The sequence below is a fragment of the Condylura cristata genome, unplaced genomic scaffold (genome assembly GCF_000260355.1).
Source record: "Condylura cristata isolate star-nosed mole 26May11 unplaced genomic scaffold, ConCri1.0 scaffold00001, whole genome shotgun sequence".
In the NCBI taxonomy this organism is placed as follows: domain Eukaryota; kingdom Metazoa; phylum Chordata; class Mammalia; order Eulipotyphla; family Talpidae; genus Condylura; species Condylura cristata.
The window spans coordinates 3,953,166-3,970,749 of record NW_004567102.1 but is presented as its reverse complement, the minus strand read 5'-3'; positions in this window follow the sequence as shown (position 1 = coordinate 3,970,749).

The following is a 17,584-nucleotide window of genomic DNA, read 5'->3' as shown; positions in this document are numbered from 1 at the left end:
ATGGTGATGGCACACGGGTGATTTGGTGATGGGAAGCCCAAGGGGATTACAACTGACATGGAAAAATGCACAAAATGATGTAAAAATAAACTGTTATATTATTTAAAAAAAAAAAAAGATAAACCTACAACCATAGTATATGAGATAGCATGGCAATAGGCCCCTTGTTAGACAAGTCTTTCAGAGTATTTGGTCCATGGGATAAAAAGGTTTTTTTCTTGGGTAGCGGGGGAGGTTGTTAGTGGTTTTTTTGGTAAAAGGCCCATGAGCATTGAACTCAGTTACCTCTGGGTAGATGCAGAAATTCAGGCTTATTTCCAAATACAAAGGCTAAACAAATAAGTCTCCCCCTGCCCTCCCTTGGCAGCTTCCCAGCTGATCCCAGGACCTGTTCTCCGCACTCCCTGAATCCCATGAACAAATCCTCCCTGCAATAGTGATCTCTCTGAATCCTGCTGGCGCCTACCCCACTGCAGGGGCCTGCGGAGCTGCCTGAAACAGGTGTGGGTTCTTGAAAAACTGCTGGAACCCCTGTTCTGACTTCACTATTTATGATTCTGGGGACCTAAAGCCTTCTCGCCTGGGAAGCACTGCAGTTCGAAGTTGTGCCCACCAGGTGGCGCAAAGCCTCTTTTGTGTGGTGCTGAGCCCGCCCCTCCCCCACTTTTTCTCTAATGCCCCTCTTTTCTCTAATGCAGCAGGTCGGCCTTCTCCTTCTAGGATATGAGCACAAGTGTCCAGCTCAGGCGTGTTTCAGCTGTAGACTTGGAGCCTCGGCTTGAGCACCTCAGTGAGGTGACGCTCACCACGGCAGGGCCTAGTAGCAGGAGTTGGGGGAGGGGAGTCAAGGTTTTCTAAAGCTACCTGTTCAATGATATTAACTCTTTCTCTCCCAGCCACAGGCCGCTGGTAAATTGGGAACTTTCCACTTCCCCAGTTATTTGTTGGTAATAAGTTACTTCCTTTTCTTATCACCTTATCTCTGAGTACTTCATCAAATTTCTGAACAGGAGCCCAGTCAAGCCTTTCACAGATCTGGAACACAGGTCTGGGAGGGTCTAAAGGCTCTCCTCCTCTGCCCCCTCCCTGATTAGGAATAATAAAACTCTCTTTGTTCCCTCCGGGTTTTTGTGAAGTCAACCTTCTGGGCCTCAGTGTCTATGTCTGTGACATGAATAACAGAGTCTTCAGCCCTTCTTGCCACATTAAATTGCTGAGAAACTTCAAATGAAGTAATGCTGTCATTTACTTATCAATTTGTTGTGCATTTAATATGTGCTAGCTAGGCCCTGTTGTAGAAACAAGGGGATACAGATTAATGAACAATAAATACAGTATATGATGTCAGTGGTGATAAGTGCCATGAAGGAAAATGAGAGTCAAGTGACAGAGCTGATTTTACATTCAACTGCCAGAGATGTAAAAGTAGGAGGAGTAAGTCCACTTCCCAACATCCATTTCTCCTCCTAAAGTGTCATTTCTCCTCACCAAGGAATGCAAATCAAGATCACAATGAGATACCATCTCACACCCACCCATGAGATGGTGCATATCAAAAGGACCGAAACAACAAGTGCTGGCAAGGATGTGGAGAGAAGGGAACCCCCCTCCTGCTGGTGGGAATGCAAACTGGCCCAGCCTTGATGGAAAGCTGTATAGGGTGTCTCACAACATTACACATAGATCTGCCATTTGACCCAGTCATTCCTTCATAGGTATCTACTCACCCCAAATCAAAAACACTAGTTTTAAAGAAAACTTTCACCACCATATTTATCAGAGTGCTATTTATAATAGCCATGTTATGGGAACAACCTAAGTGCCCCAAAACAGATGAGTGGATCAAGAAGATGTGGTCCATGTACATAATGGAATATTACCCAGCCATCAAAAAGACAAGCTCATATTTACGGCAACATGGCTAGAGAGGCAAGGGATTGTAGAATATAGAGAAACCAAAAACAGGCTTAAAAATTCACCCTTGAAAGCTGACTGTAGAACCGAGGCATCCAGATTGGGGAGGGAGAAGGAGGGGTAAGAACAAAGAGGGAAGGAAACACAATGGTCTATAGCAGTGGACTAGACTGATTTGCTGCTGGGAGCACTGTGGTGCATACCTGATAGGGGTATCCTACTGTTGCCTCAATTAAAAGTAAACAAATTAATAAGTAAGAAAAAAAGAAATTAAAAAGAATTATTTTTACTCTATGTAGTCTTTCCCAAATATCATGCAAATTTATACCAGGGAGCTCTTCTAAGTGTACAGAAAAACTTCTTTTTGGTAAGCCCTTCAATAGCAATAGAGGTGACCTCATCAAGAAGCCCTGAGTCAATGTAACCAAGAAAGAATTTTTAAAAATGTTTTATTTGGGCCCTCCCTGGTGGCACAGCAGGTTAAAGCACTGCACTAAGAAAAAAAAAAAAAAGCATTCACATGAGTTCGATCTCTGCCTGCCCTGGAGGAAGTCCACACGGGCGTGGCAGACCTCTCCTGACCCGCCCGCTGCTCCCTCAGCAGTGTACTTTGTGGATCTGCCTGTTCTGCTCCCGGTTCTATCTCTAGTGAATCCTCTCACCCTCCGCATCTCTGGCCTGTACCCTAGTTCTGTATGAATAAATAAATAAATCTTTAAAAAAGTATTATTTATTGAAATGACATTGTCTATAAAACAATTCTTATAATCCAATGCTGATAAACCAGTAGTTGGAAAAACAACAATTCTGTCCCCTTTCTGTTTAGTCTATGGTTCCCACCATGAAAGTCATGTCTGAGTCAGACCTTGCTGGTAGTTTCTGCTATGTGCCATCAAATGCAACCCTATGGCTGTGAATAACTTGGCCGAAAGGCTGGGAGAAAACCAGCTGGGCCCTGAGCTATCTTCCTTCTTTGCCTGTTGGGGAAAGACAGGCTACATCCAGCCAATGAGATCATAGAATTTGCTGAACTGACTGACTTCACCTCTCTAGGTCAGGTCCATCTAAACTCCCTGGTTCAAGGAAATGCTGTGTACTATTGAAAGTACTCTGGCTGGAAAGTTCCAGAGTTTAAGATACAGCTCAGGAAAGCTCAGCAATTCTGAGTGGGAAGGGATTTCTCCTTGATAGTATGATCACATACTCCAGCTTGTGACATATTTGTTTCTCAGCTTGTGGTATAGAAGGGAGAGGGGGGGTGTTCCCATATCAGAGTTTTTTTTTTTTTTAAGATTTATTTATTTATGCATACAGAACTAGGGTACAGGCCAGAAGTACAGGGGTGGTGAGAGGATTCACCAGAGACAGAGTGGGGAGCAGAACAGGCCGATTGACAAAGTATACTGCTGAGGGGAGCAGTAGGAAGACAGGAGAGGTCTGCTGTGCCATGTGGGTCACCTTCCTGGCCAGGGATCAAACTCGCACTGAAGAGGCTGCAGCTAGCTTGCAGTGCTGCGTCCTAACCCGCTGCGCCACCAGGGACAGCCCATGTCAGAATTTTAAGGAACAGATGGTTGTGGGTGGCTGGGCACCTACACATCTAAGGTAACTGATTTCCAGTGAAAGTGCCAGGACCTTTCAATGGGGAAAAGAATGGTTTCTTCAGCAAATGATGTTTAGATAAGTGAGTATTCACATGTGAAAGAATAAGTTCTATCCTTGCTTTATAACTCTTGCAAAATTAATTCAAGATGTATAAAAGAACACCAGTGTAAGACCTAAAACTATGAGACACTTAGAAGGAAATCTGGAGTAAATATTCATAACCTTGAATTGGGCAATAGCTTCTTAAGTACGATATGAAAAGCACAAACAAAAAGAAAAAATAGATAAATTAGATTTCATCATAGTTAAAGACTTTTGCTTTTCAAAGGATACCACCATGAAGACACTGAAATATAAAACACAAAAAAGGGGAGAAAATCTCTCCAACTCATGCCAGGCGAGGGGTTTGTATCTAGCACATATAAAGTACTCTTTCAATTCAACAATAAAAAAAAATCTAATTAAAAATAGCAAAATGCTTGAATAGACATGTGCCCCAAAAGATATATAGACATCTAGAATGCACAGGTCAAAGCACAACGAGATACTACTTTAAAACTACTGAAATGGTGGTAATAAAAAGATGGGTAATAAAAAGCACTAGAGAGGATATAGGGAAATTGAAACTCATATATTGCTGGTACAACTGTGAAACTGTGTAGCTGTTATGGAGAAACAATTTAGCAATGATAGGAAAGGAAAGATCTACCTACCATATGCTCCAGAAATTCCATACCTAAGAACATTCCCAAGAGAATGAAGATAGATGTCCACAAAAAGTTTGTACACAAATGTTCATAGCAGCATTATTCATAATAGTAAAATAAAAAAAGAAAAGAGGGCCCTCCCTGGTGGCACAGCTGGTTAAAGCACAGCACTAAGAAGCTTAAGCCACTTCCGCATGAGTTTGATCCCCGCCTGCCCCGGAGGTAATGACATGGCACAGCAGACCTCTCCTGACCCGCCCGCTGCTCCCCTCAGCAGTGTACTTCGTCAGTCGGCCTGTTCTGCTCCCCACTCTGTCTCTGGTGAATCCTCTCACCCTCTACATCTCTGGCCTGCACCCCAGTTCTGTATGAATAAATAAACAAATCTTTAAAAAAAGAAAGAAAACAACCTGAACGTCCATCAACTGATGATGGAGAAACAAATGTAGTATATGTATACAATGGAATATTATTCGACCATAAAAAAGAACAAAGTCTTGAAATATGCTATCAATGGGCAAAGCTTGAAAATGTGCTAAGTGGGGCCTCTCTGGTGGCCTAGGGGTAAGTCTCAACATTATCACTTCTATAGCTTGAGTCTAATCCCTGGCCAGGGGCCAACCCACATTTGGCACAGCAGACCTCTCCTGTCTTGCCCTCTGCTCCAGATTGTACTTCGTCAATCTGTCTGTTATTTTTTCCCCTCTGTCTCTGGTGAATCCTCTCACCCCCTGTACCTCTGGCCTATACCCCAGTTCTTCTATGCAAAAAAAAAAAAAAAAAAAAAAAAAACAAAGAAAAAAAACCAACTAAGTGAAAAAGTCAAATACAAACATCCTATTATATAATTCCACCCATAGAAATAGACAGCAGAATTGTGGCTGCTAAGGGGCTAGAGGAAGGGAATGGGAATAACTGTGAATGGGAAGCAGGTAACTTTTCAGAGGAACAAAAATATTCTGGAATTAGCCACTGGTGACTGAGGCATCGCTCTGTGAATATACCAAAAATCCTTGAATTGTCCATTTCAAAAGGGTAAACCTTATGACATGTGACTTAAATCTCCACAAGGTGTTATCAAGGGAAAAAGAGTTTATGAGCAAATAGTTCTGAGTAGGGTGGCAGCTTCCCCAAAGAGGGCAGTTGGTCAGAGCACCTTCCTAGAATTGGAAGAGTGGGTTAAGACCCTCTTTGAATCCTGATGGTTGTGGGTTTGAATCCTGCTTCCAATTCTTAAGCATTGTGGACTACTAGGACATGGACTCAGCCTCCTGAGCCTCCCACCTGTAAAATGAAAGTAATGTAAGGTTTGTATGAAGTTGAACTGCTTGGAAACTTAGAGTAGTCAATAAATGATGGCGATTATTATTATTTTCTCTTAGACATAGAGGGAAGAGGTCTCTGGAAGGAAACTTTGGGTTTGAACAACAGGGGAAAGAACAGCCCAAATAGATTACAAGTTCAAGCTTGGGCTAGAGGGACTTGGGGGACCTTCTTGGGTATAGGAGGTGTCACGGTGGGTTTGGAGGATGACTGGAGAGATAAGCGTACAGGTACTCAACCTCCCAATGGTGTGGCCAAATCTATGGGCTAGCACTAGAAGACAAATTGAGAATTATAGTGTTACCACATTCTGTTGCCACAGTTTTTCTCCTGACTTTTGGGAAGTTGTCCTGTAGCCTCACAGTGTATTATGTATGAGCCCCCAAATCAGTCCAGACTCCCCTCGTCTGAGCCGGTAACTGCATTCAAATGAACAGCAGTAGCTGGTGGGTTAGGACCAAAATCTTAGTGGGGCTGTTTTCGTCTCAATATTTTGTACTTGTGGAATAACATGATTTTTTCCCCATTCTTTGTGTTTTTTTCATATTTTGCAATTTTTCTACAGGGATCAAGTATCTGACTCAAGTGCTAGTAGGCCAACATAATAAGCGTGATTAATGACTGCTTTGCCCTTTCTGCTTTTCTTTCTCATATCTCACATGCCTCCGTCCAGATAAGTATTTGTGAGCTCTATTAGTCAGTGTCTCGAGGGTAGAAACAGAAACTGCATTAGTTAATTTTAGCAGAAAAGAATCAGGGCTTACAAAGCCTTTGGAAGCTTTGGGGAGGTGAATTTTAGGTGAGGCCGTTAGGAATGACCTGGGACACCCCACAGCTGTAATCCAGATGGCAGAGTTTACCATGGCTCCGGGAAGGAGGTGCTGAGGCCTTCTCTTGACCTGGTTTGTTCCAGCAGCGGATGAATCCACAAGAAGATCTTCATCATACTTGCTCCTGCCTACTCTTGGGTCAGGGCCTCTAATTGTCATATTCTAACCCACACCTGAAACTCTTGGTGCAGGGGAGTCTGGGAAATGCACTTCTCAGCTTCCAGCTTGTGGAGTCAAGAAAAGGGCCTTGGAGGCAGAGGGGATAGATGTGAATGGGATCAATCCAGCAGGGCCATTGAGAATTTAACATTTAATAAAATTTAAATAAATTAGCATTTCATTTGACACAATATTTACTTGAGCTAAACTTGTTTGTGGTTTGGTTTTTTTGTGTGTGTGTGTCTAAAATTTGTATTTGAGATTGAAAAGACTTTTCTTAGCTGTGACATCTGGAGTTTACCTTTGAAGCTCTCAAAGCCAGAAGTGGTTTCCTTTGAAGAATTCTTTCTGAGTATGAGAGCTTGTGTTTGGCTGATGCTGACATGAATAATCGCTTTCTCTGCAGGAAGGGAGAAACTCTACATTATAGGAAGCAAGGACTTCCATGTATTCTCTTGAGCATAACAAGCACTTCCTGGAGGAAATAATATAATGTGATAAGTTGAATTTTTTTTCCAATAAAGAACCAACTGCTCAAGAATAAACTCAGAGACACAGATGAGTTTGAAAAATGCTTAACTTCACAAATAATGTAGTAAAGGTGAATTAAAACAACGATCAGCAGGTTCAGAAGTGTCCATTGTGGGTATGAACCCAGGAGCCTCATGGGCCACAGCTGGAATGTAAAGAGGTGCCCCATTTTGGAGGGGAATTCAGCAGTACCTACCAAATATTTAAATGTGACTCCCTGGTGACCAACAATTCTTTTTCTAAGATTACACCTTTCAAAAATGTTCGCACAGCTATAGAGTTTGCTCTGAAGCTCTGAGTCATAGAAACAAAAACTGGGAAAATCCAAATGACTAGCAAGGGAGTTTGGATAAATAAGCACAGTGGAATATTATGCAGCAAAGGTCAAGGAACACATCTGTCAGTGCCACCCAGAAACACACGTGTGGCCACCCCCAAAGTTTGAGGCTGGGTCTGTTGGCCCTGTGCCAAGTGGTGATATCACCCTCTGGTCTGTGAACATTTGAAACTGGGAAAATCATGATACTGGGAATGTGGTACACTACGGTTTAGTCAATTTTGACCTATGAGACAATTTACATCAGTTCTATCAAGGAATTAGACTAAAAATAGTAGCTTGTCTCTTGTCTTCAGGTCTTCCCTTCAGTCATGGGATTGACTAAAGTTGATCTTGAGTTGCCAACCCCTTGGTTTTCACAAAGGGAATGGTGTTACCTGGAAGGGAAACAGTGCCTGGTCATGGTCAAGCTGATTTTGGCTCACCTCCTGGTCTCCTGCCCCCGTGCCTGTTTCTTTCTTTCTTTTTTTTTTTTAAAGGTTTTGTTTATTTATACATACAGAGCTGGGGTTCAAGCCAGAGGAGCAGGGGTGGTGAGAGGATTCACCAGAGACAGAGGGGTGGGGGGGGGGAGGCAGATCAAAAAGGTACACTGCTGAGGAAAGCAGTAGGCGGGTCAGGAGCGTTCTGCCATGCCATGTGGATCACCTCTGGGCCTGATATCGAACTCACACAGAGGTGGCTGCGGCCATCTTGCAGTACTGCGTGCTTTTGCGTGCTTTTGCGCTGAGCCACCAGGGAGGGCCCCTCCCAGGGCCCCTCCCTGTTTCTTTAAGTTGGAGTGGAGGCTCAGACCTCACGTTGCACTGCAACTTTTAACACAAGCCTGAGAAGTCCACGTGCATAAAAGGCAGTTATTTCTCAGTGTCACCTGATGTGTGAAATAGAGAGTAATACCCCTCCCCGGTACTGCTGGTGTTGAAGTCAGAACCCTTTGCTCACTAAGGTAAAAACAAAGCCAAACCACACTTGGAAGGCCTTTTATAAAGAGCCTCGCTTGTTAGTCAGAAAACCTCCAGTCTGTTTATGGTAGAGCCATCACCACAGAACATAAACAAAGGAAAGTGCTTGTGAGGCATTATAATTGAGTGTTTCCAGCTTTGCAACCGATCATAATAATGACAACAAAAACAGAGGGTGTTAGGCTGTTTTTGTTATCAAAGACCCCAGGAGAGCTCACTCAATGTAGTAGCCAGCAGGAAAGGGGGGTTTGGGGCCTCTGGAGTTTTAAGTCATACAGAGAATGAGCTCCTGGCCAAGTTTACCCTACAGGCTTACCTGCCCTCAACAGGTTCTTGTTTTGATAACACCCTGGAAGTGGGGGTGGGTGGGGGTGGGGGGAAGAGTGAGGGGGGGAGGAGTTGGAGGGGTTGTGTTCTGGCTCCCAGGTGGGAATAGAGTGATTTCTGTTTTCAGCTGGGATGACAGTGGCCTGCGACAGCCCAGGCCACCTCCTCCCTGTCACCAGGGCCTGCCCCTCAGGGTCCCCTGTGGGCTGCCTCTGCTGGTGGAAGGCAGGTCCCACCCTGGTCTTTAAAGGACGGTCTGAGCTGGTTAGAAATGAAAGTCTTGAAAGGCAAAAAGAGCTGTGAGTACTGATCTTGGGAACAACCTTGACTTCAGTTTCCTTGATACCGGTTTAGATTTTTTTTATCTCAAGAGTAATTATTTTCTTTCTTATTTCCTTTTATTTGCCTACCTGTTCCACCATGGGGGTGGGAAGGCAGCACAGCCAGTGACAACTTCTGCCTGGCTCCTCCTCCAGGGGTTGGGGAGTAGTCCAGCAGCTCCTGACTCCTGGGGAAGAAGGGCAGGTGAACCTTGAGCCTGGTGAGAGTGCCCTGGGAGTGGCAGCTACACTCTGGCATCTGGAGGCCCAGGTGGCTGAGCAGCTGGCAGGGAAAGAGTGGATCCACTTGACCCACAAATGTGGGGACTCAGCACAACCACAAGGGTCTGGAATCAATGTTGGGAGTCACCAAATGCGGAGATTTACTGAGGGACCGGATACGGGCAGCAATAAATCCGGCCTTGCATCCAAAGGTGATAAGGCGGTAATAAATTGGGGGCCTTGCATCCAATTAACGGGGTCTTGCATCTGCAATGGGACTAGATGAAGGTGATAACGAACTGGGCCTTACATCAAGGGACATAGCGATTAATCACCTCTTTGGAATTCAAGTTTTAAACCTATATAAGAGACCCTTCCCCCCTATAGGGGTGGCAGTAGCTAAGGACCCTACTCTTGGGCTCTGTCTCAGCTGCTGTCCGAGAGCAATAAATTGTTTGCTCGCCTCTCTGCCTTTCATCTGTCTTTCCTGCAGCCGGTCACAGAATTTGGGACAAAACAATCAACAATTCAGGGCCTCCCTGGTGGTGCAAGGGGTTAAGTCACAGCACTATGAAGCTGTTCTCAGCCTCTGCAGCACAAGTTCAATCCCTGTCAGGGAGCTAACCCACGTGGCACAGCAGACCTCTCTTGTCTGGCCTGCTGCTCCCCTCAGCAGTGTACTTTGTCAATCTGCCTGTTCTGCTCCCCACTCTGTCTCTGGTGAATCCCTCCACTCCCTGCACCTCTGGCCCGTGCGCTAGTTCTTGTGTGTATAAATAAATAAATCTTAAAAACAACAACAGTTCAGTGGGGCTGGTTCCTCTGGAGGCTCAGAGAAGCTCATGCCTTCCTTGAGGTTCCGGGCTTGCCAGCAATCCTTGGCTTTCCTTGGCTGGCGTCTGCATCACTCCTCTCTACCTCCTCGGAGGCTGTCTACCCCCTTGAGTGCGCCTCTGTGAGTTTCCAGTCTCCCTCTGCCTTTTGCTTATAAGGACAACTGTCCTTGGATTTGGGGTTCACTCTAAATCCAGGGTGACCTTATCTTGAGACCCTTTGTATAATTACATCTGCAAAGGCTTTGTCCAAATAAGGTCATGCTCATAGGTTTTGGGGGATTAGGACTTGGATATTATTTTTTGGGGGTCATCATTCAATCCTGAAAGTGGGGTCCTATGAGACGGAGAGCGAGTGCTGTTCTCATTGCCCTTCAAGCAACAGCTCCTGGTCCCTCGTGCTACAATACAAGTCTGTTTATCTAACAATTTGCATGACCTCCTATCTGTAAAAGAGATCCAGTTTCTGGAGCCTACATTGCAATCTTTCAGTTAGTTCAGGCCTGGCTGGAAATCAGGCTTATGAGGGCCATTTGCAGAAGATATGGAGGTGTTCCCTGGATGAAGAATTAGATTTTCTGTGAAGCTAAGAGACCCAAGTTGAGGAGCTTGAGGGTTCCACCCTCACACCTACCTCTACCCCTGTGTGGGCTGGAAGGAAGCTTTCCATGGAAAGCTGGAAGCTGCCATTGGGGCAGACACTCAAATCCGCTTTGCCAAAATGGAGCTCATCGTTTCTATAACTCCCCTGGTTGGGGACCAAGTCTGGGAAGTGTTGTTAGCTAATTTTCAAAAACCAAATATATAAACAATACATATTTACTATGGAAAATTTCAAACATTTGGCCTAGAATAAAATAAAAAATAAAAGTTACCTACAGTTCCATTCCAAATGGAACATCATTTAAAGTATTTAGGCAATTATATTTCCATTTTTAAAGTCACTTGCATGTTTTAATAGCATTTGGATTATTCTGTATAGACAATTATTTGTCCTGAGTTTGATCTGTGTCATAACTGATCAAAGGGAAGCAAAGGATACTTGTGGGGGATGGGCCACATTTGCAATAAGGTCAAACATTTTTTATGTTTCCTAATTATTTTTTAATTTGCCTTTATTTTAATTCTTTATAAAACAAAAAGAAACCTTTGCCTGTATTATTTGTTGCAAAGAATGTTTTCCTAGTCTGATTGTCTTTTATAGTATTTTTGAAACTTTGAGTGTTTTGGCTAGGCAAAAGTGTGCCCTTACTTCTAAGTCAAGTCTCCCATTGTTCTTTATGGGATTTTTCTCATTAGTATTTTTAGTCCTTCAAAGTCCTTTCAAATATAATTATCTACCTGTTCCTACAGTTTTTCATAGTGTTATTTTTACATGCAATGTTTCAATCTACCTGGAAAACTATTTGGGGTGATAGCATAAAGTGTTGGGGTGATAGCATAAAGTGTTGGCCTAAATTTCCCTCACTTTCCAGCCAATTTCTCCAACAATTTTTGCTGCATAATCCACCTGTTCTTGGTGGGGTGTGTGCTTCCTTTCTCATACCTGCAATTTGTGTATTATTTATTTATTTTAAAATTTTTATTATTTTATATAGTTTTTTTTTTAAAGATTTATTTATTTATTCATACAGAACTGGGGTACAGGCCAGAGATTCGGAGGGTGAGAGGATTCACCAGAGACAGAGTGGGGAGCAGAACAGGCAGATCGACGAAGTACACTGAGGGGAGCAGCGGGCTGGTCAGGAGAGGTCTGCCGCGCCATGTGGTCACCTCCGGGGCAGGCGGGGATCGAACTCATGCGGAAGTGGCTTTGACTTCTTAGTGCTGTGCTTTAACCCGCTGCGCCACCAGGGAGGGCCTATATAGGTATATTTTTAACATCACTTTTTATATCTGTAACAATGTGTGCATTGTTACAGAACATCTCCAGTGTCATCCCAATGAAGTTCCCACCACCAGTTTCCCCCGGCACTATCACCATAGTCCTTTGAGCTTTTCCTACCCTGTTTTGATCCTGCTCTTCCCTTCTCTTCCTCTGAAGAGTGTCTCTGGTTATAGTTGTCTGTTAATTTTAATATTTACTTTATTATAATTTCCTCCCCCCTCCCCCATTCTTATTTGGATACTCCACATTCCTCCTAAGAATGAAATATCGGTATTTTTCTTTTTCTTTCTGGCTTAGTTCACTGATATTATTTGAAGTAGTTTTGGTCACATTTATTTTTCCCCCATTAATTTGCCCAGCCGGTGTAGAATAAGTAACTATTTAGACTGAAATGTTTTCTGCTATCAGTTTGGGCTATCAGTGTCTGCCATCACACCTTCTACTTGTTTATGTAGAAATAAGTAATATATATATATATAATAGAGGCCCTCCCTGGTGGCTTAGAGCACAGCACTAAGAAGCTAAAGCTGCTTCAGCATGAGTTCAGTCCCTGCCCCTGAGGTGACCCACATGGCAGCAGACCTCTCCTGACCCGCTTGCTGCTTCCCCCAACAGTGTACTTCATCAGTCAGTCTGTTCTGCTCCCCACTCTGTCTCTGGTGAGTTCTCTCATCCCCAACACCTCTGGCCTGTACCCCTGTTCTGTATGCGTAAATAAATAAATCTTTTTAAAAAAACGATATATAATAAATAACAGTAAGTTGAAAAACTTGACCTTTCCTCAGGTATTTTGTGGTATTGACGCTGGTTGTCTGGCTGTGTCATTATATTTTTACAAATGATAATAAATTGTCTCCCTACTCTGTACCTTATGGTTACATCTACATCACTAAAGCTCCATCTCTGTCTCCATCTATCTCCATCTTTCTATCCACCTACCTATGTTATTCGTAAGTTTTTATTTTGATCTTGTCTTAATGCATAGTCAGAAATTCTGAGAACAACGTGAACTAACTCTAAGTAGAATCTTTATCTTTTATTCCTGTGTTCAGATAGGAATATCTGTTGTGTATGTATGTGAATTTAAGAGATTTGTTCTCTTTTTTGTTTGTTTGCTTGTTTTGGGGCCTTTCTGAAGCGGCCACCTGCCAGGACATCCCCACGTGGCAGGCTGCCTCTAGCCTGTGTTAGCGAGCTTATTCCTCAGGAGAAGGCCGCTGCTTTTGTGTCCGTGGCTTATCTTTGTGTGTGTGTGTGTGCTTGTAAACCCAGCATTGTTTCTTTGCACGTTTTTATTTTTGATTTACTCAACGTTATTTTGTACATTTCATCCTGCTTCTTTTTTTCAATGAACATTACATTTTTAGGGTGCTTGCCCACTGCTATGAGTTTGTCTGCTCAGATGCCTCTAATGTGTAAATGATTTCCTGGGATCTACGCATTTGATCTGTCCTCCCAGACTCTTTCAACACTGTGCTACCTCACATTGCTGCATGCACGCGGGTGGAGCTACCCTAGAGGAGCTGTGCACGAGTCCCTAGTTGAGGAATTGCTAGGTCCTGGAGGCTGGGCAAACAGTTTCCAGCAACCTGCTGGGTTGCTGTTCAGTGTGCCTCCACCAGCGTACCTGCCCTCACCTCCTGAAAAACATGGAAGGTCATATATCCCCTCGCTAACATCAACATGACACAGTGGCACGGGAAGTTAGGTTACAAACAACAACCCTGGCCCACCCTGACTTCCACTCTCAGGGGGCAACTGGTCTCAGCTAATGTCTGTCCCTAGTTTTTTTTTTTTCAGGGGCTATTTACATTAATGTAAACAGCATTTTGGACATTGTTTAAGATAAATAACTTTAGTCTTGAAAGATTCTGATGCCACTGCAACATGAGTTGATCCCCAGCCAGGGAGGTGACCCACATTGTACAGCAGACCCCTCCTGACCTGCCGGCTGCAGTGTGTTTCAGCCAGATCTGCCTGTTCTACTCCCCACTCTGTCTCTAGTGAGTCCTCTCATCCCCCACTCCTCTGGCCTGTGCCCCAGTTCTTGTATGCATAAATAAATAAATAGTTTTTAAAAAATCAGAAATTGTCAGTTTCATTTAAACCTACTGACATGATAGTAAAGCTCCCTATCCCTAAATCACTTATGAGTTCCTAAAATAGCATCTCCTGGACATGACTAATGACTAAACCATTTAATGTGTGATCAAATGTAGTCTACTGCTTGGTATTAAGAAATACTGTTGTATCACAACTCTAAGTGATCCTGCTGTATCTCCAAGAGTGAACTGCCAAATTCACAGCTTGTGGCTATCAGTGTTAATATGGAGCCACAAGCCATGGCCTATCACTTGTTTCTGTGTGTCCTGGGAGTCTTTGTGATTCTCACATTTTTAAATGGTTGAAAAATGTGTTTTTAAAGACTACTATTTCATGATATATGAAATTTATATGAAACTCAACTTTCTGTGCTTATAAATAAAATTTTACTGGGCCTGATGAGGGATCCTAACATGACCTCCATTAAAAGCTCAGCACTATGAGGCTATCGCCAGCCACTGCAACAGGAGTTTAATCCCCTGCCAGGAAGGTGACCCACATGGCACAGCAGACCTCTCCTGACCCTCCTGCTGCTCCCCTCAGAAGTGTATTTCAGTCAGTCCATCTGTTCTGCTCCCCGCTCTGTCTCTGGTGAATCCTGTCAGCCCCCACACCTCTGGCCTATGCATTAATAAATTAATATAAATCTTATGCATCAATAAATAAAAATAAATATTAAAAAATTAATTTTAAAACAGAAAATATAGAGCACTCCCTGGTGATGCAGCAGGTTAAAGCACAGCACTATGAAGCTATTCACAACCACTGAGGTCTGAGTTTGATCCCTGGCCAGGGAGCTGACCCACATGGTGCAGCAGACCTTGCCTGCTGCTCCCCTCAGCAGTGCATTTCAGTCAATCTCTCTGTTCTACTCCTGACACAAGCTATGCGACGGCTATCGTCTAACAGATTCCGGGTAGCTCGGGAAAAGCTCTGAAAGATCAGACTTTCCATGCTAACTTGTGTTATGACCTCCCCTTTTTGTATAATCGTAATATCAAAATATTCTGAGCAACTTTCAGCCTACAATTGCATTGCCTCAGCTGCATAAGGCCTGCCTGCTCTGACAAGCAAGCACTGCACCAGGGTGAGAAATTCCTCTGAAGTCAAAAGTGACTTAACAATTGGCTGATCAATAAAAGCAAATCTTATTCTACTATCTCACCTACCCTCCTATTCAGCTTCTACGGAATTACTCAAACTTCCTACTGTCTGGCTTTATATATGGAAATTCATCCAGGATGCCTGTTTTAGAGCTAGTCAAGTTTTTTACCTGCTGCACTTCAAAGCAATCCACAAAAGTCTTTCTGGCTAGTCTTTCAGGATTCTACTACCTAGTCTTTAGATAAGGAAATTCACCCATGTCTCCTAGTTAGAGCAAATTACACTTTCTACTGTCTGGACCTCAAGGAAACTTACTTAAAACCTTTTAGCAAGTTTCTTCAAAGTAGGAAACTTAAAACCTTTTAGCGAGTTTCTTGATTAGCAAGAAATTTCCTCTTCCTGGGACCCCAGACCATTTTCTTAGAAAAAAGGTGATTGTGATCTTAACCCCTTTCGTATGCTAATGCCATCCCCTTGCCTGCTGGAAATGTATAAAATAAACCTCTGCTGAAGGCAGAGCAGGAAGATTTGCACCCAACTCTGACTCCCGTGTCTTCCTCACTCCCACTCCTCTCCCCCTCTTGGAATCTCTGCACGCCGACGCCTTCCCATCTTAGGATCCTGCTTGTGTTGCCTCCAGACACCTCAAAAGTTGTGTTGCCTCCAGACACCTCTCCGACAACTCCCTACTCTGTCTCTGGTGAGTCCTCTCACCCCCTGCACCTCTAGCCTATTTCCCAATTCTTGTGTGCATAAATAAATCTGTTTTTTTTTTCAAGAAAATATAAAATAATTCAAAAAACAAAAAATACTGGAACACACTCATTTGTTTCTGAATTTTTTATGGCAGGTTTCTAACTCCAGAGTAGAATTTTTGTAACAGAGGTCATCCAGCCCAGAACTGAAAATACTTTCCATCTGCCCCTTTACAGACAAGTTTTGCCATTGCCCTGGTACAAATGACTGATTCAACAGACATGTATATAGGACCCGCTGGTGAAGGATGTTCTACCTTGTTCTTCATGGACATTTACTGTCTTGCTAGGGAAACTGTCACAACTCAGGGTGATAAATGCCAACACAGAGCAGCACTGGGGAGCTCAGGGGGACACAGTAGAGGCCTCTCAGCCACCACAGGGAGATCAGACCAGGCTCCGCAGAGGTGATGTGTAAGCTGATACCTAAAGAGAGAAAGAACTGGCCACATAAGGATGGGTGAGGACAGACCAGAGCTATCAGGAAGAACATTGCGGATAAAGAGAACAGTGTTTCCAGTGGCCAGAGGGATCATGGCTTGCTAGAGGAACTGCGAGACATTTGTATTATCATTTGCACTATAAGCTTATTTGTAAAACCAAATTTACTAGCATATGAATGACTATAAAATTCTTAGTGATATGAATAAAGAAGGGGGAAGGTAAAGCCATGGATCGATTGATTCATTCTCTCATTCGTTCATTCAATGAGCATTGAATGAGCACCCTCTTGGTGCTGGACACTGGACTAAGTTTTGAAAGCAGGGAAGAAAGTGGGACAAGGTTCTGCCTGAAGATGCCCTCATGCAGGAAAGTCAGATAGGGAAACAGTTGCTATAATTGAGGGCGCGGGGGGCGGAGGTACCGATGCAATGCACCCCCCTTCTCCCTTCCACCCAGTTATTTTCTCAGCCTCTCTTGTAGTAAAAGGTGAACACATAACCAGTATTAACCAATCACAAACACAAAACTTGCAGGAAGATTTGATAAGGACCAATGTCCCCAAATCTACTAGAATCATGCTAGGGTTGCCATGATTCTTGACTGAACATATTTAAAAAAATCTTAAAAATTCATATTTTCACTTTCTGTTATGCCTGAATTATCTCTTTCCCCGCCCCCCCCCCCCCCAGGGAGAGTATATGCATGTGTAGAATCCAAAAAGGAAAGTTAGTCTGATTTAGAAAAAAGCAAAAGTGTCAAAAATCCTGTTTTGCTTCACCACATGGAGAGGCATCATAAATGGCAACTTCTCCTGTGTAAATATTTATTTATTTACTCATTCATTGATAAGCTATATACAAGTAAATACTGAAAGTGCAGGCTTTGGCGTTGCCCAGCCTGGAGCCATCTGCCAACTCTGTGACCTCCAGCAGGATACACAATGTCTCTGGGGCTTGTTTCCTGCTCAGAAAATGAATGGTCACTTCGTGGGTGAGTGTAGCCAAGAGTGACCATGCCTACAAAGAAAAGAGCATTGTGGGAGCCAGGAGCTGTCCTATGTCCTTTCTGTGTATGGGGCGCCCGGCACAGTCCCTGCTCAGTACAGGGCCACTGCTTTATTACTGGTGGCACAGTTCTTCATGCTTAACCCATTCTGTCAGCGCACACAGTGTATGTGGTGGGCACGCCTCAGCACTGAATTCAGAGAATTGGTTAGCCCA